The following is a 14,790-nucleotide window of genomic DNA, read 5'->3' as shown; positions in this document are numbered from 1 at the left end:
AACAAGGGCATGTAAGAAGGATAGTTCAGGAGTTCCCGTCGTGGCGCAGTGGTTAACGAATCCGACTAGGAACCATGAGGTTGCGGGTTCGGTCCCTGGCCTTGCTCAGTGGGTTAACGATCCGGCGTTGCCGTGAGCTGTGGTGTAGGTTGCAGATGCGGCTCGGATCCCGCGTTGCTGTGGCTCTGGCGTAGGCCGGAGGCTACAGCTCCGATTAGACCCCTAGCCTGGGAACCTCCACATGCCACAGGAGTGGCCCAAGAAATAGCAACAACAAGAACAACAACAACAAAAGATAAAAAGACAAAAAATTAAAAAAAAATAAAAAAAAATAAAAAAAAAGAAAGTGGTCCAGAGAAGTATTTTGGAGCTAGTATGGATTGTATTCTGTAGGCCCTTGGGAGCATTTGAGCATCTTATAACAGAGGCATGAATGACATTCTCTAACCTAGGAAGAGTGATTTGGAAGGAAGAAACCCTCAGGAAGCTGTCGCAGCCAGTTATAGATCAGGCCGTAGACAATGACAATGGGATTGAAAAGGAGAGAACAAACAGAAGAGATACTGGAAAGGCAGGATCTGCATGACCTGGCAACTGGATATGGCAAGTCTAGAAAGTATGGTTTTACAGAAATTCATTGTCTTAATGAGAAATCCTATTAAGGAAGCATCCCAAATGGTTTTTAATACTGTATACAAAGTCCTCTAATTTAAGCAGTACAAATCTTAGATATGAAAAGTTTTATAAGGTGGGTAATTCCTTTAAAACAGGTATGATTAAGAATGGTGGATTTCAGGCAGGTTTTGCGTAATGCATGTTTTCATGCTCAGTGGAGGACTCTGCTAGGTCCTGGGTAGGCACTAGTGTGATAACACCAACCTGCCTTTATATCCCACATAGTCAACTAGGTAAATTGTAGAAGGGGAAGAATCTGGATCATACATAAGTAAACCTTGTCAAGTTAAATAATTAAAGTTTGACAGATAAAGGGTTTAAATATATACTAGGAAATTAGAAAAAAGGGAATTGGTTATTTCTGATAGTGTTTATAAAGTTAAATATCTCAAAGTAAACATTGCATATAAAAAGGTATTTTAGCAGTTCCGTACTTTTCATTTATGCTCAGTAATACTTCAATTGAAAAGGTCTAAATATTTATGCCATTGCAAATACATCTATTCTGCAGTAAAATAAAGGAGCATGGAGTCATTTTTTCTGAACAGTTTTCTCAGAGGCCACAATCTAACATGTAATGCAAGCATTCGGTCATGGAGGTTTTCATTTGGGGGAGCACTCCGTTAGAGGAAGGGACAGGCTGAAAGTCACTACCCAGTCGACCCACTATTACGAGATTTGGACAAGACAAGCGACTTTTCTCCCTTTAAAATCTCCAGCACATAACAATCTCACAGAATGTCATGGGCGAATCATTGGATGTCATCTCAAAAAGTAAAATATAAAGCTTTTAACCTCTCCGTCCTTCGGATTGATGAAGTGCAGACTTGCCTCCCCTCCAGTCTTCCTCATCTCAGTGAATTTACACCCCGGGCGTAGGCTGGCGATCACTCGCCCTCTTCTTCTTCTCACCCGCTTCCTCTCCCATTATCGCCACGCGTACGTTCAGGCAGTGACCATGACTGCAGACTTTGCTCTTTTAAAAAACCTTGCTTCTTTAGACTAAAAGAATCTTCAAATCCCTAGCCTCCTTTGCAGCTAAAAATTACCATTTGGCACAATTTTGGCCAGTTGAGATGAAGGCAAAAATGCCTAGAATTCTTATCCTGTTCAAAGCATAATTGTCATAGATTGGGGGTATATGCCACAGTTTTACTCAATCATTAGTGAAGGAACCAGCAGGATGACAAAGATAGTTCAAAAGATAATATTAAAAACTTGGATTTTTTTTCATAGTGAATGGAAGTGGGGTGGCAAAAACGAATGCTGAGATAAGATTGTTAAATTATAAACAGGTTTAAAATCCTATAGGGAGGGTTATTCTTTCTACTGGAAAGAAAAGAAAATCATTGCACTTCATGCATTTTCTCAAATTAGCTTCTCCCTGTCCAGTTATATGTTATGCAGACGAGTGAGCTCTAGTCCATGGGAATACTGTGTCGAAGTTACAGTTCCTGAAGAGTTCGAAGGCTGCTAGGAGCCTTCTTAAACAGAGCTCTGCTGTGACATTTAAAGGTCACATAGTCACCATTTGATTCACTTTACTTCCAAGTTTTGAGCAGTCTTCTTAGTAATTGTATTAGTGAACACTCTGAACTGGACTCAGAGTCGAAGCCTCTGCCTGTCCCCAGCTTTGTATGGGCAGCCTGCGGAGGCCAGGGCTCTTCCCCTTTCCTCGCTGCACTGAACCAGGCTGACAGAGCATAGGGGCAAATGGTGCCCTCCGCCTGCCCAGCTGATGCCGGGGGTCTGGCAATCCAGACAGCAGGGTTAACGGCAAGACAGCAACAGGTACTCCTGGGTAGTGTCAGCTCTGCTGAAGAATAAATGCTGCATTGTCATCTTTTATTGGTTCTGGGGGGGGGCTATAATATAGTAAGAGTAAGTAAAATTAAAATTATAAAAAAAGAGTAAAAAGGTTAAAGAGACAATAGGAATTATCATGTGCTATGCCCAAAGTTTTGTAAACTGTCATACCTCTATGACAGTTACAATAATACAGTAATACTTGCAATAACAAGTATTGTATTATAAACTGTCATACCTCTCTAAAATACATGGTCAGTTGTGCAATCAAAGATAATTCTGTCAACTGTACCTCAAAAATTTTTTTAAATTTTAAATGTAAAAATAGGCAATATATGGTTAAACAAATAAAATAATTAAAAACATATATAACTCTAAAATTCCACCTGGGGTGGCATTGGATTTTATTTTTTGTGGCATTAGAAACTCACTGATAAGCTTCCCCCCTCATGAAAGTTATGCAAAACTGATATTATTAATTGATTGGTTTGAAATGATTAAAGGTTGGAAGTTGCTGAACATTATAACATTCAAAAGGAGTATCCAAAATTGGCAAATTCAGATTTACTGTCAGTTATTTCCATGGCCATTCATTTCTTCTCATTCTTTATAAATCCTTATTTGGTTTTTTACTCACAGAGCAACCTAACTCTTAATTTATAGATTTTCATCGTTATACTTTAATTTCTCCCACATTTTAGGGCACAGGAAATGGAGTTCCTGAAATGAAACCATTTTAATGAGATGATAAAATTTGATGATTAATAGTATTATTTAAATTTTAATTTGCCAGTTTGAAGTAAACCTCTAGCGTTTGTTTTACTTACTTTTCAAGGTTTAATGTGCTCTCCTCTTAACACAGTTGATGTCCCAAGTTTCTGTTTTCTACTCTAAGTATCAAGAAGACTATACAGCTATATATACAGCATGTAACAGATTTATTCTATTCAATTTTCATTTTTGTCTGCAGAGGGGCTGCAACCAGGTTGGACTTTGTGATTTCCCGCACTCAACCTTTGGGTGCAAGGTGGTCTCAGGGCGCCGAGCCCGGCTCTGTGAAACTTGCAGAGACCTGGAACAGCTCGGGGATGGCATGTCCTTCGGCCATGTCTAGACTCCTGAAGCCAGTCTCCGCCTCCTCTGTAGCCACACAATAAAGAGCTGGGAAATCCCATTTTGTTGTGAAGGTCCACATGCAGTTCTCGACTCTGACCTACAAGCCCCTTGTGGCATTTTAGGATGTTTATCCTGTATTCAAATATTTGATGGGGAAGGAGGAGATTGAACCTGCTCTCTTGAATATTATGCCTAATAATTGCATCTAAAATACCTATACTGAAGTCCCACACAAAGCAAAAACTTACAAATGCATGAAAAGGTAAAGGCTTATTCATGCATGTCTTAGTTTTTCTTCCCAAGTTTTGGTGATTTTTTTTTTTTTTTTTTTTTTACTTTTTAGGGCTGCACCCATGGCATATGGAGATTCCCAGGCTAGGGGTTGAATCGGAGCTATAGCCGTCGGCCTACGCCACAGCCACAGCAACATGGGATCCCAACCATGTCTGCGACCTACACCACAGCTCATGGCAATGGTGGATCCTTAATCAGCTGAGCGGGGCCAGGGATCAAACCCGAAACCTCATGGTGACTAGTCGGATTCGTTTCCGCTGTACCACAATGGGAACTCCCCAGGTTTTAGTGATTTTTAAACAGCAGTTCTGTGTGTTTACCGGATTCGGTCTGACAGTTCTTAGCGGAGGTCTTTTGTGTGGTCAGAGGGCAGCTGGGGCTGTAGGCATCTGAAGGCACAGTGGGCCTGGACCACCAAATGCTTCCTCGCAGGGCTGGCGCTTGAGACGGACTCTCAGCTGGGGGCTCATCTGGGGCTGTCAACCAACCTGTGCCCTCCGACTGAGACTTTTCACAGCACAGTGGCTGAGTTCTGACAGAGTGTCCCCAGGGCGAGCATTCCAGGCAAAAGCCACAGAGCTTGTGATGACCTACTTTTGGAAGCTCTAGGATCTCACCTTTGCCTTATTCTATTATTGATCAATTGACTCTCATCGGCCCACTTCAAGGGGAGGGGAATCAGACCCTATTTCTTGATGGGGTGTGACAAGATCGCCTTGTAAGAGGGCAGACAGGATGGGTGGCAGGGTTGTGACCACCTCTGGATAGTACAGTCCGCCCTAGAACCCTACCGAAAGAGCTCAGCTCCCTGCCCTGCTGCTTCCCAGGCCCCTTTCCTGTTTTATTTTAAAAACCTCCAAGAATACCTGCCAACTAGTAGGCACTCATTATTTATGCCTACTACTTTTTTTTGGTAGCTGTTACAGCTTTGATTTGTGATTCTGTATCTTTTTAAAAAATTGAAGTACATTTGACGTATAGTATTATATAAATAACAGATTACAATGTACTGATGCACAATTTTTAAAGGTTTACTACATTTATGGTTATTATAGCTACTGAGATATGTCGAATGAACCATCAATCGGTAGCATCTCAGGCGCTGTACTAGGCATACAGGCTGTTCACCTAGGACAATGCTTTGCCCTTTTAGGGCCTCAATAAATGTGTGATGGGTTAACAAACTTAAAAATGCATGGAAAACAAAAACCATTCCATTGTCGAATAAAACTAGTCACTGTTAGCAGTTTAGAATATAACAGTATTCACTTCTCCTGCAGTCTGACATGTCATACATGATACAGCTCTGAACCACTGTGCGTTTGAAAATTTTGGCCTTTCATACTTCAGCTGAGAGCCACTGGCTTTGATCTGTCATGTAGTAGCAGAGCCACTGGGGAAAACGGCCTGCACCCAGCCAAGGCCCCAAAGCAGAGTGCAGACCAAGGTCTGTGGCATCGAAGGAAGCCACACGCTCGGGTTGGGGCTCACCCCTCAGCTCAGTCCTCTTAGCTCTCAGGGACTTGGGATCAGAAAAGCAGCTCTTTGCCCCTCCCCCTTCCTCTCCTTCTTCTTAATGGACTTTGATTATGGCCTTTGGAAGCTAGGTCTTCCCACTGGATTCTGCTTTTGTAGGTTTAAGTAGATGAATGTTTCTTATGCTCGATGTTTCTGTGCTCAAATACATATTATCTCTCGTCTTGTTTTATGGTTTGATGTTTGATATTTAGACCAGGAACCCATTTGGACTTATTTTGATGTATTACTGGAAGATAATTTGAAAGTATCTTTTCCAAATGTTTACCCAGGTGTTCTGACACCATAATTTAATAATCTATCCTTTAAAAGACTGAGAAGCAAGGAAACAGCAAACCTATGTTTTAGAAGGAGTACTGACTGCGAGAGCTAGGCGTGTTTGCTGCGCGAGCCACAGCAGATGTTGATCTGAGAAGCACGCTGCGTCGGCTGGTTTGGAGCATTTCCTCTGGGGCTGGGCACTGGTGCTGGTGCAGAAAAGCTGAGCTCAGAGTGTGGTCTCTAGACTTCTGAGAGCTGAGATGCTTTCAAGGGATCTGAAAGATGAAACTTATTTTCATAAAGATCCTAAGAGGTTATTTTACTGTTTCACTCTGTTAACATTTGCACCGATGCTACAAGTGATGGTAGGTTTCTCCTTACCAGCAATTTTCTGCTAATACCTTAGCGTGAATCAGGGCAGGGGCACAAAACTGGGCTAATCAGAGTCATTGTGTTCCTCACTGCCATGCACTCTTAGTGAAAGAAAGAGCGAAGGAAGGGGAAAAAAAGAAAGCAAGCTGGTTTCAGGAAGAATGCTCTTGGAGTTTCTGTTGTGGCACAGTGGAAACAAATCCGACTAGGAACCGTGAGGTTGCGGGTTCAATCCCTGGCCTCACTCAGTGGGTTAAGGATCCGGCGTTGCCGTGAGCTGTGATGTCAGTCGCAGATGCAGCTTGGATCTGGCATTGCTGTGGCTCTGCATAGGCCAGCAGCTTTAGCTTCGATTAGACACCTCTGGTTCCTGAGGGTACCTCCATAAGCCACGAGTGTGGCCCTAAAAAGCAAAAAAAAAAGGGGGGGGGAGAAAAAGAAGAATGCTCTTGATGAGGCAGTAAAGAGCATTAATTTCATTAAGTCTCAATCCTTTTGTGTACGTCTTTTTTAAAGTTCCGTGTGACAAAATGGGAAATGCACACCCAGCACTCCTGCGTGCGAAGTAGGATGGTTTCTCAAGGGGAAGTACCGTGTGATCGTCTGAGTTTCAGGTTGAAATCGCTGCTTTTTTCATAGCACACCACTTTTACTGGAAGGCGGGACTGACAAATATGGTTGTCCAGACTGGAGCGTTTGCCAGGTATTTTCTCCAGAGTGAATGACCTGAGCTTGTCACTTCAGGGGGATAATCTGACTTTTTTGTCGCCAATGACAAAATTTGAGCTCTCAAGGAAATAATCAGAATTTTGGAAAACTTGTATCTACTACTCATTTTCCTTCTTTTTATTCTTTCTTTTTCTTTTCTTTTTGTCTTTTTAGGGCTGTACTTGCAGCATATGGGCGTTCCCAGACTGGGGGTCAAGTCCAAGCTACAGCTGCCAGCCTATACACAGCCATAGCAACACCAGATCCGAGCCTTGTCTGCAGCCTACACCACAGCTCACGGCAGCACCTGATCCTTAACCCACTGGAGCAAGGCCAGGGATCGAACCCGAGTCTTCATGGATGCTAGTTGGGTTTGTTACCACTGAGCCATAACCAGAACTCCTCCTCCTTTTTCTTGCATCATAAGTTTAACAGTTTGCCCAAACTTAATGACTTTTCTGATGAGATTAATAGTGATATTATTGAATGTGAATTTTTTAATATTGTAGAATTGAGTTAAAATTTGAAGGTCTGCTTAACCCGGTAGACCAATAGTTTTCAGATAACCAATGCATGATGTTACAAAGTCATGCCTGGGTAAAAGCCATTTAAAGTGCTGGATAGGGGGCTTTCCACTGTGGCGAAGCAGAAACAAATCCGACTAGTAACCATGAGGTTTCGGGTTCCATCCCTGGCCTACACTGCAGCTTATGGCACTGCTGGATCCTTAACCCACTGAGCCAGGCCAGGGATTGAACCCATACTAGTCTGGGTTCCGGTGGGCCTCTCAGGGTCTTTGCTCAGATTATTACAGGGCTAAAATCTAGATGTTACCCAGAGATGCAGTCTCATCTGAGGCTCGGGGGGCCTTGTCTAAGTGCATTGGTTGTTGGCACAATTCAGTTGGCAGAATTCATAGCACCAAAGTCCCTCATTTCTGGCTCACTGTTTGCAGGGGACTGTTCTCAGCAACCAGAGGTCACCCACTAGTCCTTGCCACATGACAGCATTGTCCTTGGCTGTCACATCATTACAACTCACTTCTCCAAAGCCAGCAGGAAAATCTTACTCCACGCTGCTATGAAGGAGTCTTGTCTTGTGTAACATGATGTAATCACAGAGTGACTATGCTGTCATCTTTGCTAGATATTTTGGGCAAGAAGCAAGTAAAACTGAATGGAGTATGTAACCTTTAAAAATTGTGAATCACTGGAGTTCCCATCGTGGTGCAGCGGAAACAAATCCGACTAGGAGCCATGAGGTTTCGGGTTCCATCCCTGGCCTCGCTCAGTGGGTTAAAGATCCGGCATTGCCGTGACCTGTAGTGTAGGTCTCGGACGTGGGTCCAGATCCAGATCCGTTGCTGTGGCTCTGGTGTAGTAGGCCAGCTGCTGTAGCTCTGATTCAACCCCTAGCCTGCGAACTTCCATGTGCCACAGGTGCGGCCCTAAAAAGCAAACAAACAAACAAAAAAAAGAATTGTGAAACACCATGTTCTACACCTGGAACTTATATAATATTGCACATAACTCTACCTCAAAACAGCCTATCGTAGCGCACTGGACGCACGGTACCCCGACAGACCCAACCGGATGGAGGGAAGGAGCGAGGAAGGCAAGCCGGGCGTGCCCGGCTCTTCCGCCCCGCGCCCGGAAGGGTCATGCGGCTGGGCCTTCGCCGGCCTCACTCTGTCTGCTTGTCTGTCTGTTGACTGTCATCTTGCTGCTTATATGCTTATATGCTTATATGCTGCTTATATGCACCTGTGCTTATATCCGATCCTTGGCACCCAGCCTCCTGGACAGAAATAAAACTGGACGGTTGGGTATGTTTTGGAAGCGCGCTATTGGTGAACGGAAGAGCCCTTATGTCACAGTTTGCCGTGTTGTGATGCCTTCAGCATCCACTTCATACAGGAGCTTGGAAAAATGTCAGAACTCAGTTGCCAGCAGATTTAAATATGAAAGAAAGGACTTATCTGCAGAAAATAATGGAAAGAGTGGTTAACCCTTTTATCTCTGAGCATTGAATGAGATAAATTTCCAGCTACTGTTCTCTATTTTTGTTATTGGACCGATGTTCTATATCAATTGGGATGTAAGCGTTGAATACTCAGTGTTTGAATATGTCTGTAACAGCCTCAGTACTGTCTCTATGATACGTCATTCTCTTGTGTCAGATACCCGTTTTTAGTGAGGTATCTTTTTTCCCCACTTTATTAAATTTATTTATTTATTTAGAATTTTTTTTATTACTCAAATGAATTTATCACATCTGTAGTTGTATAATGATCCTAACAATCTGATTTCACAGGATTCCCATCCCACAGCCCAAGCACATCCCCCACCTCCCAAACTGTCTCCTCCGGAGACCATAAGTTTTTTAATGACTGTGAGTCAGCATCTGTTCTGCAAAGAAGTTCAGTCTGTCCTTTTTTTAGATTCCACATGTCAGTGAAAGCATTTGATGTTGGTGTCTCATTGTATGGCTGACTTCACTTTGCATGATAGTTTCTAGGTCCATCCATGTTGCTAAAAATGCTGGTATTTCGTTCTTTTTAATGGCTGAATAATATTCCATTGTGTATATATACCACATCTTCTTGATCCACTCCTCTGTCGATGGACATTTAGGTTGTTTCCATGTTTTGGCTATTGTAAATAGTGCTGCAGTGAACATTGGAGTACATGTAGTGAGGTATCTTTAAGGCACATAGTAGAAAACAAAATTAGTAAATTACTCAAGTTCCTTTCACTGTGATTTGGAAATGATAAATCTTTATAGAATGAGACCTTTTTTTGGACTAGCTTTTTTTCTGGGAAAAAAAAAAGGTTCAATTGTGTTGATAAGGACTGCATTCATATTTAATAATACTTGCTTTTCCTCTGGCCACACCATTTTGAGCATTAACCAGAGTACCTCTACTCTTAGCAAACTGTAGCTTATTACAAGTCTTTAAACTATTTTTTAAAAGCCTATGCAGTTCCTTAGGAGGAAAATAAATGAGATGTGACTTAAAAGTAGTATTGAGAAAATGTTCCTATTTAACATAAAAGAATTCAGAATACCTAACTGTTGTAGCCTCTGATACCACTCTTGTTCAGTATGGACAAATGTCTTTTTTTTTTTTTTTTGTCTTTTTCTAGGGCCGTTTCCCCCGGCATATGGAGATTCCCAGGCTAGGGGTTGAATTGGAGCTGTAGCCGCCGGCCTACACCAGAGCCACAGCAATGCGGGATCCGAGCCGCATCTGCAACCTACACCACAGCTCACGCCAGATCCTTAACCCACTGAGCAAGGGCAGGGAGCGAACCCGCAACCTCATGGTTCCTAGTCGGATTTGTTAACCACTGAGCCACGACGGGAACTTTTCTTGAGCATAAATTTGAGAAGCTAACTCATCCTCTGAATAAGACTAAGACTACATGCTTAGAGTTCAAAAGAGCTAAACAGAACAATTATACAATGATAATCGTATGTGTGTTTTTCATTCTTTTTAGTGTCAAATCTCCACATTTTAATTACCCCAGTATGCAAAGTGTGTTTTTGTTATTTAACACAGCACTTTAAATCTAGTTTATGTTTTGTCTGTCAGCTTGACCTGGAATCTTGTGCAACTTATCAGGTGGTGATAAAGAGTTTTCAAATCTACTTATCCATATATGATGGCAGAAATGTCTTTGAGCTTTGATGATAAAACCTTCAGTAATTTTTTTGGAGTTCCCGTCGTGGCTCAGTGGTTAACGAATCCAGCTAGGAACCATGAGGTTGCGGGTTCGATCCCTGGCCTTGCTCAGTGGGTTAAGGATGCAGCGTTGCCGTGAGCTGTGGTGTAGGTCGCAGACACGGCTCGGATCCCACGTTGCTGTGGCTGTGGTGTAGGCGAGCGGCTGTAGCTCCAATTAGACCCCTAGCCTGGGAACCTCCATATGCTGCGGGAGCGGCCCTAGAAAAAGCAAAAAGACCAAAAAAAACAAAAACAAAAACAAAAGCACCAACCTTCAGTAATTTTCATCGAGGCAAGAGAAACATTGGAAACGTGACGGATTTTTCAGTAGAGCAGTCATTACACATTTATGGTTAACATTTCTTAAGTTTCAACCAAAATTCAATTAAAATTTCAAAGCTAAGGAGAACTTAGCTAAAAATTGCCCACTATAGCTAGTATTAATTAGATGTTGTTCTCAGCTATTAATTTCCCATAAAGGTAAAAAGAATAACTCCCCCCCCTTTTTAAGAAAAAGCAAGTGGTTTAGCACTATTAAAAAAAAACAAACTATACCTCAATAGAAAAGAAGCAAGTGGAGTTCCCGTCGTGGCGCAGTGGTTAACGAATCCGACTAGGAACCATGAGGTTTCGGGTTCCATCCCTGGCCTACACTGCAGCTTATGGCACTGCTGGATCCTTAACCCACTGAGCCAGGCCAGGGATTGAACCCATACTAGTCTGGGTTCCGGTGGGCCTCTCAGGGTCTTTGCTCAGATTATTACAGGGCTAAAATCTAGATGTTACCCAGAGATGCAGTCTCATCTGAGGCTCGGGGGGCCTTGTCTAAGTGCATTGGTTGTTGGCACAATTCAGTTGGCAGAATTCGTAGCACCAACGTCCCTCATTTCTGGCTCACTGTTTGCAGGGGACTGTTCTCAGCAACCAGAGGTCACCCACTAAGTCCTTGCCACATGACAGCATTAGTCCTTGGCTGTCACATCATTACAACTCACTTCTCCAAAGCCAGCAGGAAAATCTTACTCCACGCTGCTATGAAGGAGTCTTGTGTAACATGATGTAATCACAGAGTGACTATGCTGTCATCTTTGCTAGATATTTTGGGCAAGAAGCAAGTAAAACTGAATGGAGTATGTAACCTTTAAAAATTGTGAATCACTGGAGTTCCCATCGTGGTGCAGCGGAAACAAATCCGACTAGGAGCCATGAGGTTTCGGGTTCCATCCCTGGCCTCGCTCAGTGGGTTAAAGATCCGGCATTGCCGTGACCTGTAGTGTAGGTCTCGGACGTGGGTCCAGATCCAGATCCGTTGCTGTGGCTCTGGTGTAGTAGGCCAGCTGTGTAGCTCTGATTCAACCCCTAGCCTGCAACTTCCATGTGCCACAGGTGCGGCCCTAAAAAGCAAACAAACAAACAAAAAAAAGAATTGTGAAACACCATGTTCTACACCTGGAACTTATATAATATTGCACATAACTCTACCTCAAAACAGCCTATCGTAGCGCACTGGACGCACGGTACCCCGACAGACCCAACCGGACCGAGGAAGGAGCGAGGAAGGCAAGCCGGGCATGCCCGGCTCTTCTGCCCCGCGCCCGGAAGGGTCATGCGGCTGGGCCTTCGCCGGCCTCACTCTGTCTGCCGTTTTCACCTTTCAGAGTCTGTTGACTGTCATCTTGCTGCTTATATGCACCTGTGCTTATATCCGATCCTTGGCACCCAGCCTCCTGGACAGAAATAAAACTGGACGGTTGGGTATGTTTTGGAAGCGCGCTATTGGTGAACGGAAGAGCCCTTATGTCACAGTTTGCCTTGTTGTGATGCCTTCAGCATCCTCTTCATACAGGAGCTTGGAAAAATGTCAGAATTCAGTTGCCAGCAGATTTAAATATGAAAGAAAGGACTTATCTGCAGAAAATAATGGAAAGAGTGGTTAACCCTTTTATCTCTGAGCATTGAATGAGATAAATTTCCAGCTACTGTTCTCTATTTTTGTTATTGGACCGATGTTCTATATCAATTGGATGTAAGCGTTGAATACTCAGTGTTTGAATATGTCTGTAACAGCCTCAGTACTGTCTCTATGATACGTCATTCTCTTGTGTCAGATACCCGTTTTTAGTGAGGTATCTTTTTTCCCCACTTTATTAAATTTATTTATTTATTTAGAATTTTTTTTATTACTCAAATGAATTTATCACATCTGTAGTTGTATAATGATCCTAACAATCTGATTTCACAGGATTCCCATCCCACAGCCCAAGCACATCCCCCCACCTCCCAAACTGTCTCCTCCGGAGACCATAAGTTTTTTAATGTCTGTGAGTCAGCATCTGTTCTGCAAAGAAGTTCAGTCTGTCCTTTTTTTAGATTCCACATGTCAGTGAAAGCATTTGATGTTGGTGTCTCATTGTATGGCTGACTTCACTTTGCATGATAGTTTCTAGGTCCATCCATGTTGCTAAAAATGCTGGTATTTCGTTCTTTTTAATGGCTGAATAATATTCCATTGTGTATATATACCACATCTTCTTGATCCACTCCTCTGTCGATGGACATTTAGGTTGTTTCCATGTTTTGGCTATTGTAAATAGTGCTGCAGTGAACATTGGAGTACATGTAGTGAGGTATCTTTAAGGCACATAGTAGAAAACAAAATTAGTAAATTACTCAAGTTCCTTTCACTGTGATTTGGAAATGATAAATCTTTATAGAATGAGACCTTTTTTTGGACTAGCTTTTTTTCTGGGAAAAAAAAAAGGTTCAATTGTGTTGATAAGGACTGCATTCATATTTAATAATACTTGCTTTTCCTCTGGCCACACCATTTTGAGCATTAACCAGAGTACCTCTACTCTTAGCAAACTGTAGCTTATTACAAGTCTTTAAACTATTTTTTAAAAGCCTATGCAGTTCCTTAGGAGGAAAATAAATGAGATGTGACTTAAAAGTAGTATTGAGAAAATGTTCCTATTTAACATAAAAGAATTCAGAATACCTACTGTTGTAGCCTCTGATACCACTCTTGTTCAGTATGGACAAATGTCTTTTTTTTTTTTTTTGTCTTTTTCTAGGGCCGTTTCCCCTGGCATATGGAGATTCCCAGGCTAGGGGTCGAATTGGAGCTGTAGCCCCGGCCTACCCAGAGCCACAGCAACGCGGGATCCGAGCCGCATCTGCAACCTACACCACAGCTCACGCCGCGATCCTTAACCCACTGAGCAAGGGCAGGGACCGAACCCGCAACCTCATGGTTCCTAGTCGGATTCGTTAACCACTGCGCCACGACGGGAACTTTTCTTAAGCATAAATTTGAGAAGCTAACTCATCCTCTGAATAAGACTAAGACTACATGCTTAGAGTTCAAAGAGCTAAACAGAACATTATACAATGATAATCGTATGTGTGTTTTTCATTCTTTTTAGTGTCAAATCTCCACATTTTAATTACCCCAGTATGCAAAGTGTGTTTTTGTTATTTAACACAGCACTTTAAATCTAGTTTATGTTTTGTCTGTCAGCTTGACCTGGAATCTTGTGTAACTTATCAGGTGATGATAAAGAGTTTTCAAATCTACTTATCCATATATGATGGCAGAAATGTCTTTGAGCTTTGATGATAAAACCTTCAGTAATTTTTTTGGAGTTCCCGTCGTGGCTCAGTGGTTAACGAATCCGGCTAGGAACCATGAGGTTGCGGGTTCGATCCCTGGCCTTGCTCAGTGGGTTAAGGATGCAGCGTTGCCGTGAGCTGTGGTGTAGGTCGCAGACACCGCTCGGATCCCACGTTGCTGTGGCTGTGGTGTAGGCGAGCAGCTGTAGCTCCAATTAGACCCCTAGCCTGGGAACCTCCATATGCTGCGGGAGCGGCCCTAGAAAAAGCAAAAAGACCCAAAAAAAACAAAAACAAAAAAAAAGCACCAACCTTCAGTAATTTTCATCGAGGCAAGAGAAACATTGGAAACGTGACGGATTTTTCAGTAGAGCAGTCATTACACATTTATGGTTAACATTTCTTAAGTTTCAACCAAAATTCAATTAAAATTTCAAAGCTAAGGAGAACTTAGCTAAAAATTGCCCACTATAGCTAGTATTAATTAGATGTTGTTCTCAGCTATTAATTTCCCATAAAGGTAAAAAGAATAACTCCCCCCTTTTTAAGAAAAAAAAAGTGGTTTAGCACTATTAAAAAAAACAAACTATACCTCAATAGAAAAGAAGCAAGTGGAGTTCCCGTCGTGGCGCAGTGGTTAACAAATCCGACTAGGAACCATGAGGTTGCGGGTTCGGTCCCTG

The 14,790-nt window shown here is 42.6% G+C and overlaps 1 long non-coding RNA gene and 1 pseudogene across 1 annotated transcript in view; both read left to right on the top strand.

Moving 5' to 3' along the window:
• Window positions 1-3,919, top strand: part of LOC100739139 — a 30,118-nt gene extending 26,199 nt beyond the window's left edge. The window contains exon 7 of the long non-coding RNA XR_002336048.1: window positions 3,452-3,919. This is a non-coding gene — a long non-coding RNA (uncharacterized LOC100739139). The remainder of the gene's footprint in view (window positions 1-3,451) is intronic.
• On the top strand, window positions 12,067-12,497 carry LOC102167553 (annotated as a pseudogene).

This window comes from Sus scrofa, chromosome 9, assembly GCF_000003025.6.
Source record: "Sus scrofa isolate TJ Tabasco breed Duroc chromosome 9, Sscrofa11.1, whole genome shotgun sequence".
Lineage (NCBI taxonomy): Eukaryota > Metazoa > Chordata > Mammalia > Artiodactyla > Suidae > Sus > Sus scrofa.
The sequence above is the reverse complement of the archived record's forward strand: the minus strand, read 5'-3'. Positions and strand labels throughout refer to the sequence as shown.